General features: G+C 37.0%; 1 protein-coding gene across 2 annotated transcripts in view; it reads left to right on the top strand.

Moving 5' to 3' along the window:
• Positions 1–5,766: 5,766 nt before the first annotated feature.
• LOC127617715 (fibroblast growth factor receptor 3-like) overlaps positions 5,767–9,212 on the top strand; it is a 56,939-nt gene continuing 53,493 nt past the window's right edge. For both annotated transcript variants that reach the window (XM_052089783.1, XM_052089782.1), the window contains exon 1: positions 5,767–6,106. The gene's annotated coding sequence lies outside the window, so the exon portion shown is untranslated. The remainder of the gene's footprint in view (positions 6,107–9,212) is intronic.

Here is a 9,212-nt window from a genome sequence, read left to right as displayed (position 1 = left end):
TTCGAAACACGTTGGTTCAACAAAATAGAGCTGTCGTTAGTGACGTTATGAAGGTGGTGGAGTAATATCTTCTGCATATATCAAATTATAATAGCTTATTTACACATACACCAGAAAGCTGTTTAACATGCGAAAGCTGCTGAAGATAAAAGTCCTGTGCACTGTGTAATGTGACAGATAAATTGCGCTGCAATAGTGGGGTTTAATTGTTGGGTCACACTTGAGTAGATACGCATTTATAAAATGCATACTAACGTCGATTAAGTGTTTACATAAACATATAAAAGGTGTGTTCTCCAAAAAAACTGTGTGATAAATTGCTTTCTCCTAACAGTCTTTAATCCCTTAAATGTGTGCATTCATGTTTATATTACGCCTCAGAGCGCCACTTTCTGCAAAACCCTGGAATAAGCCATTTAATAAAATGCATGTAAACATGATCAAAGATTTGACACAATGAAAGATATATACATATATATATATATATATATATATATATATATATATATATATATATATATATATATATAGACACCTCAGTGAAGTCAAATTATGTACAAACAGCAAACTAATAAGGAATTATGCATAACGACAATAACGACAGGTGGAAAGCTTTAGTTCCAATCACTCAACTTTGCAATGCTGTTTGTGAATGTTCATTGGAACTGCGGTTTCTGGAAACACCAAATTGTTGAACTATGTTTGTAATGATGGAACTTGCAATCATTGTTGGTTAATGATGCTTTTGGGAAACACACTCATATTTGGTTGTAGCAATCATGGTGTGTTTTTACCCCTCACTGCCGTCAAGCCACTTAAATTCCTATAAATACCCATGCTGGGGTCAGAAGTCTCACTTACAGCTCTGGGTGTAACCTGTCAGTCAATACAATCAATTTTCTTTCTTAAGGCTTTAATAGATGGGAAGTTAGTGCTGCTGCAATTTACTTTGAGGATACAGTTTTTGAAACAGGCAAACAGGGGTTAGTACTGAATGGCTGATGTTTACGTGTCATTTACTGAATGTCTTTAACCCTGGTGTCAGAAAAGAGAGTGTTGATGTGAATGAGGATCCCTCTCAAGACTCCTCATGTTTGCATGCTGATTTTACCACTCACAGGCTAGCAGCCCTCCACTTAAAGCAAACACAGATGGACAGCTACTGAAGAACTCTCTGTCTTTCTCCCTCCATTCAACCCTGTCCTCACACATAAACACACTCCACTGGTGATTAAGAAGGTGTTTCTTCATTTTACGGTCCCATACATTTCTCTCTGCAAACATGTTTGCAAATTTAACAGTAATTGGGTCTTTGTTTTGGTGATTATTCTACAGAATTACGGCTCTCATCAACACTTGGGACTCGGCTAATCAGCCTTCAGGAGACAAATGCATGACAGCTTTATGACGGAACAATCAACACACACACACTGACAAAAACACACAAGCCATATACACACTCACACAGACCTGTCCCAAAACACAAGCAGAGATACCTGATCCCGCAAGCTGTTACAACACACACACACACACTTGCACTTCTAGTTTCTGTTGTAGAAATAACAGCAGCTTGAGATGTCTGAGGATAAAATAATCAAAACATAAAGATAAATACATTTATATCTTGTGACGGTAAAAGCTGAAATTGTGTTAAAGTAGAATTGTGAGCTATTTAATGTAAGAATTACCTTTTTTTATTCTGTGGCAGGATCAAAGCACCACGGTATTCAGGTTTATTCAGTAATTTCAGGGGCAGTCAGTCCCTTTTTTGTTTGGATTATCTTTTATTTACAGTAACACATAGGGGCATGGATACAGCATCATTCAAACTCAATAGTTTTTAATTAAAGGGATAGTTCACCCAAAAAATTGGCATCCCAGATGTGTATGACTTTCTTTCTTCTGCAGAACACAAATTAAGATTTTCAGAAGCATATTTTAACTCTGTAGGTCCTCACAATGCAAGTGGCTGGGCGGCAAATTTTGAAGCTCCAAAATCCACATCAATGAAGCTTAAAAGTAATCCATATGACTCCAGTGGTTAAATCCACAACTTCTAAAGCAATATGATAGATGTGAATGAGAAACAGATCACTCTTTAAGTAATTTTTTATCAATAATTCTCCTCCCTGCCCAGTAGGGGGAGATATGCTCAAATAATGTGAATCATCAAAAAACAGAAGGAGAAAGTAAAAGTGAAGGGAAAAGGACATGTTGGGAAAAGGACCTGTTTCTCACCTACACCTTTCATAATGCTTCAGAAGATATGGATTTTAGGGATGGACGATACCACTTATTTTCTATTCGATCCAATACCAATAATTTCAAGTCCAATATTGTCGATACTGATACCAATACCGATACTTCTATTAAATGTATTTTATTTATTTATTTTATTTCTTGGGATAAAATGGGTAATTTTAAATAATATTTTAGTCATAATTCAAGTTATTATTGTAATTTATTTATTTTACATTTGTGAGCCTAAACAGAAAATTATTAGACTTTTGTTTTGTTTGCCCTTATAAAAATTAACCATTTCACTACTGTATTCAGTTAAAACATAGTTACCACAAAATTAACCATGGTTACTACTACAATATTACTGTAGTTTTTATTTTTTTATGTTAGAATCAATATTTTTCTGTGAGGATTGATATTTTTGATACAACATCAGTGTCAAAAGTATCGATACCTTAGGATCGATCTGCCCATCCCCAATGGATTTAACCACCAGAGTGGTCTGGAGTACTTTTATGTGACCCTACAGTATTGTGGATTTTTGTGCTTCAAATTTGTGGCACCCATTCACTTGCATTTTATGGACCTACATAGCTGAGATATTGTTCTATAACTCTTGCCATGACAAACATTTTACATCTGTATTGCCAAAGCATTTACAGCTGAGTTGCACACAAATAAAATAGTGCAAATAGTGTAAGATGACAATGTATTCTTGACAATTAAGGTAACAAATATCATGTTAAATAATGCAAATTTAAGTTTAAAGTTACACATAAAATTAAAATAAAATATGACTAAAAAACTAGAAAGAGCAGAATGCAACTAGAATGCAGACTCGGGTTTGTTAAATGGTCATATGTGCTGTGAATATGTTTAATTTTGTGGCATTCTGTTAGAAAACACAGCTCTGTCTCATTTTCTTTTTGATCAAAGTGTGGACACAACCTTTCTTCCTTTGTCAGCCATGTTTTCCTGTGTCTGCCTGTTTCTACAGTGAGGTTGTGTCCACTGAGTCTGTACCTTGTCGAGGTGGCACTTCGTTTTGTGTCTGTCACTGTGCATAGATAGTCTGCAGTGGTGTATTCTCTTTTAAGGGCCAGATAGCATTGCAATTTACTCTGTTGTTGTGTTTGAGTTTACCAAGTTATATAATTACATTTAATTTGTGCTGTAATTTTGCAGTATCTAATTAGAATCAGAATCAGAATGAGCTTTATTGGCAAGTGTGCTCACATACACAATGAATTATTATTAGTATTATTATTATTATTCTTTTGTGATAGGAGAAACAAGTGTACACAGAAAATTACAGTGAGACAGAATATAAAGCAAGATAAGAGTATAAATAGACATACAAAACAAAATTAGGACATATAACAGAATTGCGTATGTACATTTGCAAATGGTAATATATGTGCAAGGTAGTTGTATGAACAGTTATTTAATTAAATATGAGTGAATTTACATATGTATGTGAGATATTTATTTATATTATTGCACTATGGGGAGTCCTGAAATGATTAGTTTAGCAGTATTTTTCTATTCCAGGTCTTCAGTCTGATAAGGGTTAGTAGATATTGGTGAAAAATCAGGACTAAAGCTCCAGACCAGCTGAGAGTGGGGATTGGTTTCTTTGCTCAACTCTTGGTATTGCAGGGATTTATAATGGTATGAGAAGGGGTCACTGAATTTGAGATGTTTCCAGAATTTGATTGACCATTTTTTTATTTTTAATTAGTGGATATTTGCCTAATTCTGACCTTCATGCATTAGTTGTTATGTGCCGGTGTACTTGTAAAATATTTATACAGAATTCTGCATGCAAGGTCTCATTTGGATGTTTTCCCATTTGGTGAATTCTTGATTTGGATTTGCCAGTGGACCCCACACCTCACTGCCATACAGGGCAATTGGCTCAATCACTGATTCTAATAGGTATTTCTGTATGTCTATTTTATGGCATGGAAGGCTCTGCCAGCTTTATCTCTCAGTTAATTCACTGCAGGGTTAAGGTTTCCAGTGGAAGTGAGTTTTAGTCCTTGATAATTGAAGTGTGAGGAGTGTGTATTTGGTTATTTCCTAATGTGAAAATTAATTGCGTTCCCTGGGATCTGGAGCTTTTCTGGAAGGTCATGATTTTAGCTTTGTTGAGGTTTACTGTCAGGGCCCATGTCTGACAGAATTACTCTAGCAGGTCCAGGTTCTGCTGTAGACCCTGTTCAGTGTGAGACAACAAAACCAGGTCATCTGCATACAGCAGGCATTTGATTTGTGAGTCGTGTAGAGTGAGACCAGGGGGTGTAGATGGCTCCAGACTGGTTGCTAGTTTGTTGACGTAAATGTTAAACCATGTTGGTCTTAAACAGAAACCCTCTCTCACTCCATGCTCCTGGGAAAGAAATCTTGTTCTTTTTGTGCTAATTTTGATGCCAAATTTGCTTTCAGTACACATTGATTTAATGAGGTCCTAAGTTTTACCACCTATGCCTCTTTCAATAAGTTTGTAAAATAATATTTTGTGCCAGATTGAATCAAATGCTTATTTAGTCAATAAAGTCAATAAAGCATGCAAAAATGTTTCCTTTATTTTGGACATGTTTTTCAATTAGTCAGATGTATGGTCATTTGATAAAAATCCAATTTGACTTCTGCTCAAGAGAATGTGAGTTGTGATGCAGTCCAAAAGTCTTGAATTCATTATACTACGAAATAATACTAAGTTTTCCATTTTATGCATGTGGCACAGTCTTTTGGTTCCAATCTGGTTGTCCTTTTGTCGTGGCAGAACTTGACATATCTCACAGCCAGGTTTGAGCTTTCTGTGGTTTCTCTGTGTAAGTATGAAAGTTTGTCCTTGTGATCTGATTAAAGTCTTTGTGATGGGATGTGAATTAGGAAAAAATGTTCCCTAATTTGTGCAGAACTAGCTCATGTTGTTAAAAAGTGCAGTTCTGTGTCCACTTCATTTTGTGTAGTGGGTCGGTAACCAGGTCTCTCTGTATCTGCACATTCCTATATGAGGTTATGTACACTGAGTCAGTTTAGGGGCAGATAGCATTCCAATTAACTTTGTTGAGCTGTTGCTTCTGTCCAATATTTTAGATATTTTTCTTGTGTTTTAATAATTTTATATGGTCTAGCTGGGGGTTTAGTCTGGGGCGCTCTCTCATCTCTCTCTCTCTCTCTCTCTCTCTCTCTCTCTCTCTCTCAATTAAATTAAATTCGCTTTATTGGCATGACAAAAGTACATTTTGTATTGCCAAAGCTTTTAAAAAAAACAAACATATAAAATAGTTTAGAACAATTGAATTAGGATTTGATCAAGCAATATAAAAGGAAAAACATTGAAAATCATTAAAGAAAAACAGATTACGAGAGGTCTCTCACTCTATGCCTTGAACTCGCAAGGGGGGTGGCAGGCGGCGAGGTTTGAAATCAGATCCTAGACCCCCCCCCCACCCACCATCCAAACTGTTAGTGGGTGAGCCAAGCTTTCACACACAGCAACATACGCCCCGCACCTCACAATCGACCCAGCTGCGCAGCGGAGAAGAGCCGCTTTGCCGCTTCTTTAGATGATGCAGTTTAGTGTGGTTTTAATGCATTTGTGAACGCTTTTCAGCTGTTTAAGGACTGGACAGAGTTGGACAGCTCAAGGCTGACTTTACGTTTTTCAGAACAATAATTCCCTGACGCAGCCCAACGCTTGGATTTGTAAACTTTAGTTTTTGTTTGTTTGTTTTCTGGCCCTGAATGTAATTCACGAACATCTGGAGGGACCCGCAACAAAGCTTTCTCAAAGAGTCAATCAAAATAATTTTTGCAACTTCGAAAAGGATTAATTCCAAAAAGGGAATCTTTGGTGAGAACTTTGTTTATCATTGTTGTTATTATTATTATTATTATTATTATTATTATTATTATTATTATTATTATTATCATCACCTCAGATTAATAAGATTATAGAGCACATATTTCTCGTTGTTTCCTTGTCCCAGTTCCAAACAATTTTTGTTTGGTTTCAGATAAAAGCGCACCTTTTTAAATTTGACTCCGTATTCAATCAAAGCCTTTCGAAATGAAAGTTATATTTGAGAAGTGAGCTGCGGTTCCCGGTGACATGTGGTGTGTGCTCGTATCGCTTACAGTCGGACAGGTGTTGCACGGAGCGCGTGTGTATGGATGACTACACCGCGTGCTCGAAAGCTGCTTCACCAGTCGCGAGGAAGAACCGAACCTGTGCTGAAAATACATCTCCAGTAAGATTCAGTTACAGTGTTTGTAGTGTATAATTTGTGTTGACAGAAGAGGGTTGTTGTGGGCAGTAGATAAGAGTTATGGAATTGACTAATGTTTCTCAAATTATAATCAGAACCAATCGTCCGTGAGCAGCAGTTCTTTGTCACGTTGAAGGTGTTTTCGATGGTGCTGAAACACACCGTGGGATGTAAGGTGAGGTGACAATGAGAAACGCTGTCAAGGGCGCTTTCAACCGATCCACCGCGTGTTCGACTTCTCGACGCTTTTCATAGTGCTCTCCAAAATAAAAGTGTTTTTGAACAGTGCAGCAGGCTTTGTAGAGATTTCCTAACTTTAAAGACAAATATACACGTGTTGCCTTATATATTTTCCTGCTGTAAACTCACTAACTCGTTAACGGTCACTCAGCTGGCGTTTCTTTCCGATGAGAGATTACTCGAAGCACTTTACAACTTGACGTGTGACGCATTTAAAACCAAAATTACATCCATTTATTTTGTGGCCACCTCAGCAGGGCTTCATTTGTGTTATTTTTAGCTCTCACTTAACGGATCCTAGCTGCTTTTTCCTCCGCCGTACCAACGGTCCATCTGAAACCAATTGTAGCAATCTGAGTGAATTAGAGTCTCTGGAGGTGTTAACGGGGGGCTACTGGGGGCAATTAGACACCTAATGTACTAGAGTCATTCCAACCCGACTGAAGTCGATGATGAGACTCACTGAACTAGGATAGAATCTATATAAACTTGTAGTATCATTTTTTTATTATACATTTTGTTTATTTCAGCTATTTTAGGTCTTTACAAGAGGAAAAGATAATAAATAGATTCTCGCTGTAATTTTCACTTTGTGAGATATCTTGATTAAATTTTGTTGTTGAACTAATGTGCGTACAGTAGTAATCCTTATCACCACTTTCAGAAATGTGCTGTCGCCCCGCTGCTTAGGAGATAACCATTACTTAAGTAAAGTGTCCCGTGTATTTTAAGATAATACCTACAGTCCATCAAGAACTACAATCTCTCAAAGAATTCACATTCTCAGAGGTATTGAGAGTCTTCACACAACTAAACCATCAAATATAAGAGGTCATGTCATCAGGGGGAAACTATGCTCCTTTTCATTTGGACACATCAACTAATTGTGACCCTTAACTGACTGGAGCTTCCTCAAAATCAATACACTTCTCTAAGGACTATCACCAAAAAAAAAAAACGACTGAATATATACCATCAAAGTCTCTCTCTCTCTCTCTCTCTCTCTCTCTCTCTCTCTCTCTCTCTCTCTCTAAAGCTATATTTAGACCCTATTAGCTGTTGTTGAGGGATTTTTAAATATATATATAAAAAACTATGTACACAAGATAACTTAACACACAAAGCACAATGCAGTCCAAGGTCTATAAAAAGAACAATTGAGATTGAACATACAATAAACAATAGACAATGCAGCGCTGCTCGCAAGCTCTTTCATCCATTATATTTTTAATTGCCCTTGTGTTGCTCTTTTGCCATCAATATTGGTTTTGTGGACAGTCTCATGCCAGACCCCTGCATTTAAGCAGATGAGATGTTGAGTTTAAGGACAGAAAAATCAACCTCTTTAGAGTTTAGAATAAACCCTGAAAAATCATTGTGACACATGTGTAAATGTGATTTGTGAATTGGTCTTCGGTGATTTGTGTGTGAAAATGTGGAAATTTTATGTGTTCCTCAATGAAGAGTAACTCACCTCTGTGCACTAGAGTAATGCACATACACACACACTCGCACACAGAGCTCTTAGAGAGCCACAGGAGGGCCAGTGAAGTTTTCGGAAGAGGATTACAGCCAAACTCTAATAGGGCCACCTCAGGCTTCAGCTTTTCATCTGCTCTGTCTCTCTCTCTCTCCCTCCCTCTCTTACCATTTCTCCTTTCTTTATCTCTCTCTTACTCTCCCCCCTAATCCCTATTTTCATTTGCTGATTTAGACTGGGCAGGCCGTAGACATGGCTGTACAGTTAATAGATAACACTGACATTTTTGAGACCCAGATTTTGTGCAAGGTGTGAGTAATGTTACAGGATTCCATTAAAACCTTTTACGCTGAAAACTATCAGACATTATACACACATAAATGCTTAAGATGTGACAGCATATTCTCATACACACCCTTGTTCAGTTCTGTAGTTGTTTTTTGCCATCAAAGGAGCTTTGAATATTGAATGCTGTCAACTTTATTACATTTGAATATTAGCTCCGTATGCAAATAACTATGTACTCTAAAAGTGAGAGGCAAGGAAAAAAGAAGCAGACAGATAGTAAAATTAGTAGCTATAGTTTTAATAAATCGACTAAATAAACACTGACTGTTTGAAGGTAGTTGAACTTCAGCATACCACACGGAAGCACACTGCTGAGAGAAACCTGTTCTAAACAAATTTTAAGTAGCACAAAACAGCACGTATTGTGTTTGTTACAATTGCTCATGCAAGCAGGTGAAGGCATGCAGGATCATTTAAGTAAACTACATTCAGGACATAATCATGGAAGGTTTGCCTCAGTTGCATCATGTTCTATCTACACCCTGCTAGTGTAAGTAAGGGTTAATGTACTGTCAGCTGATTTAGTAATTATTGCAAAACCTAGTCTTGTATTTTCCTGTAGGAGTTTTATTTTTTTTTGGTGCTAATCTTAAGCAGACTGTACAATATTCCATGAAATGTAC

The sequence above is a fragment of the Xyrauchen texanus genome, chromosome 24, assembly GCF_025860055.1.
Source record: "Xyrauchen texanus isolate HMW12.3.18 chromosome 24, RBS_HiC_50CHRs, whole genome shotgun sequence".
NCBI classification, from domain to species: domain Eukaryota; kingdom Metazoa; phylum Chordata; class Actinopteri; order Cypriniformes; family Catostomidae; genus Xyrauchen; species Xyrauchen texanus.
Note: the sequence above shows the minus strand (reverse complement) of the source record. Positions and strands in the feature narration are given on the sequence as shown.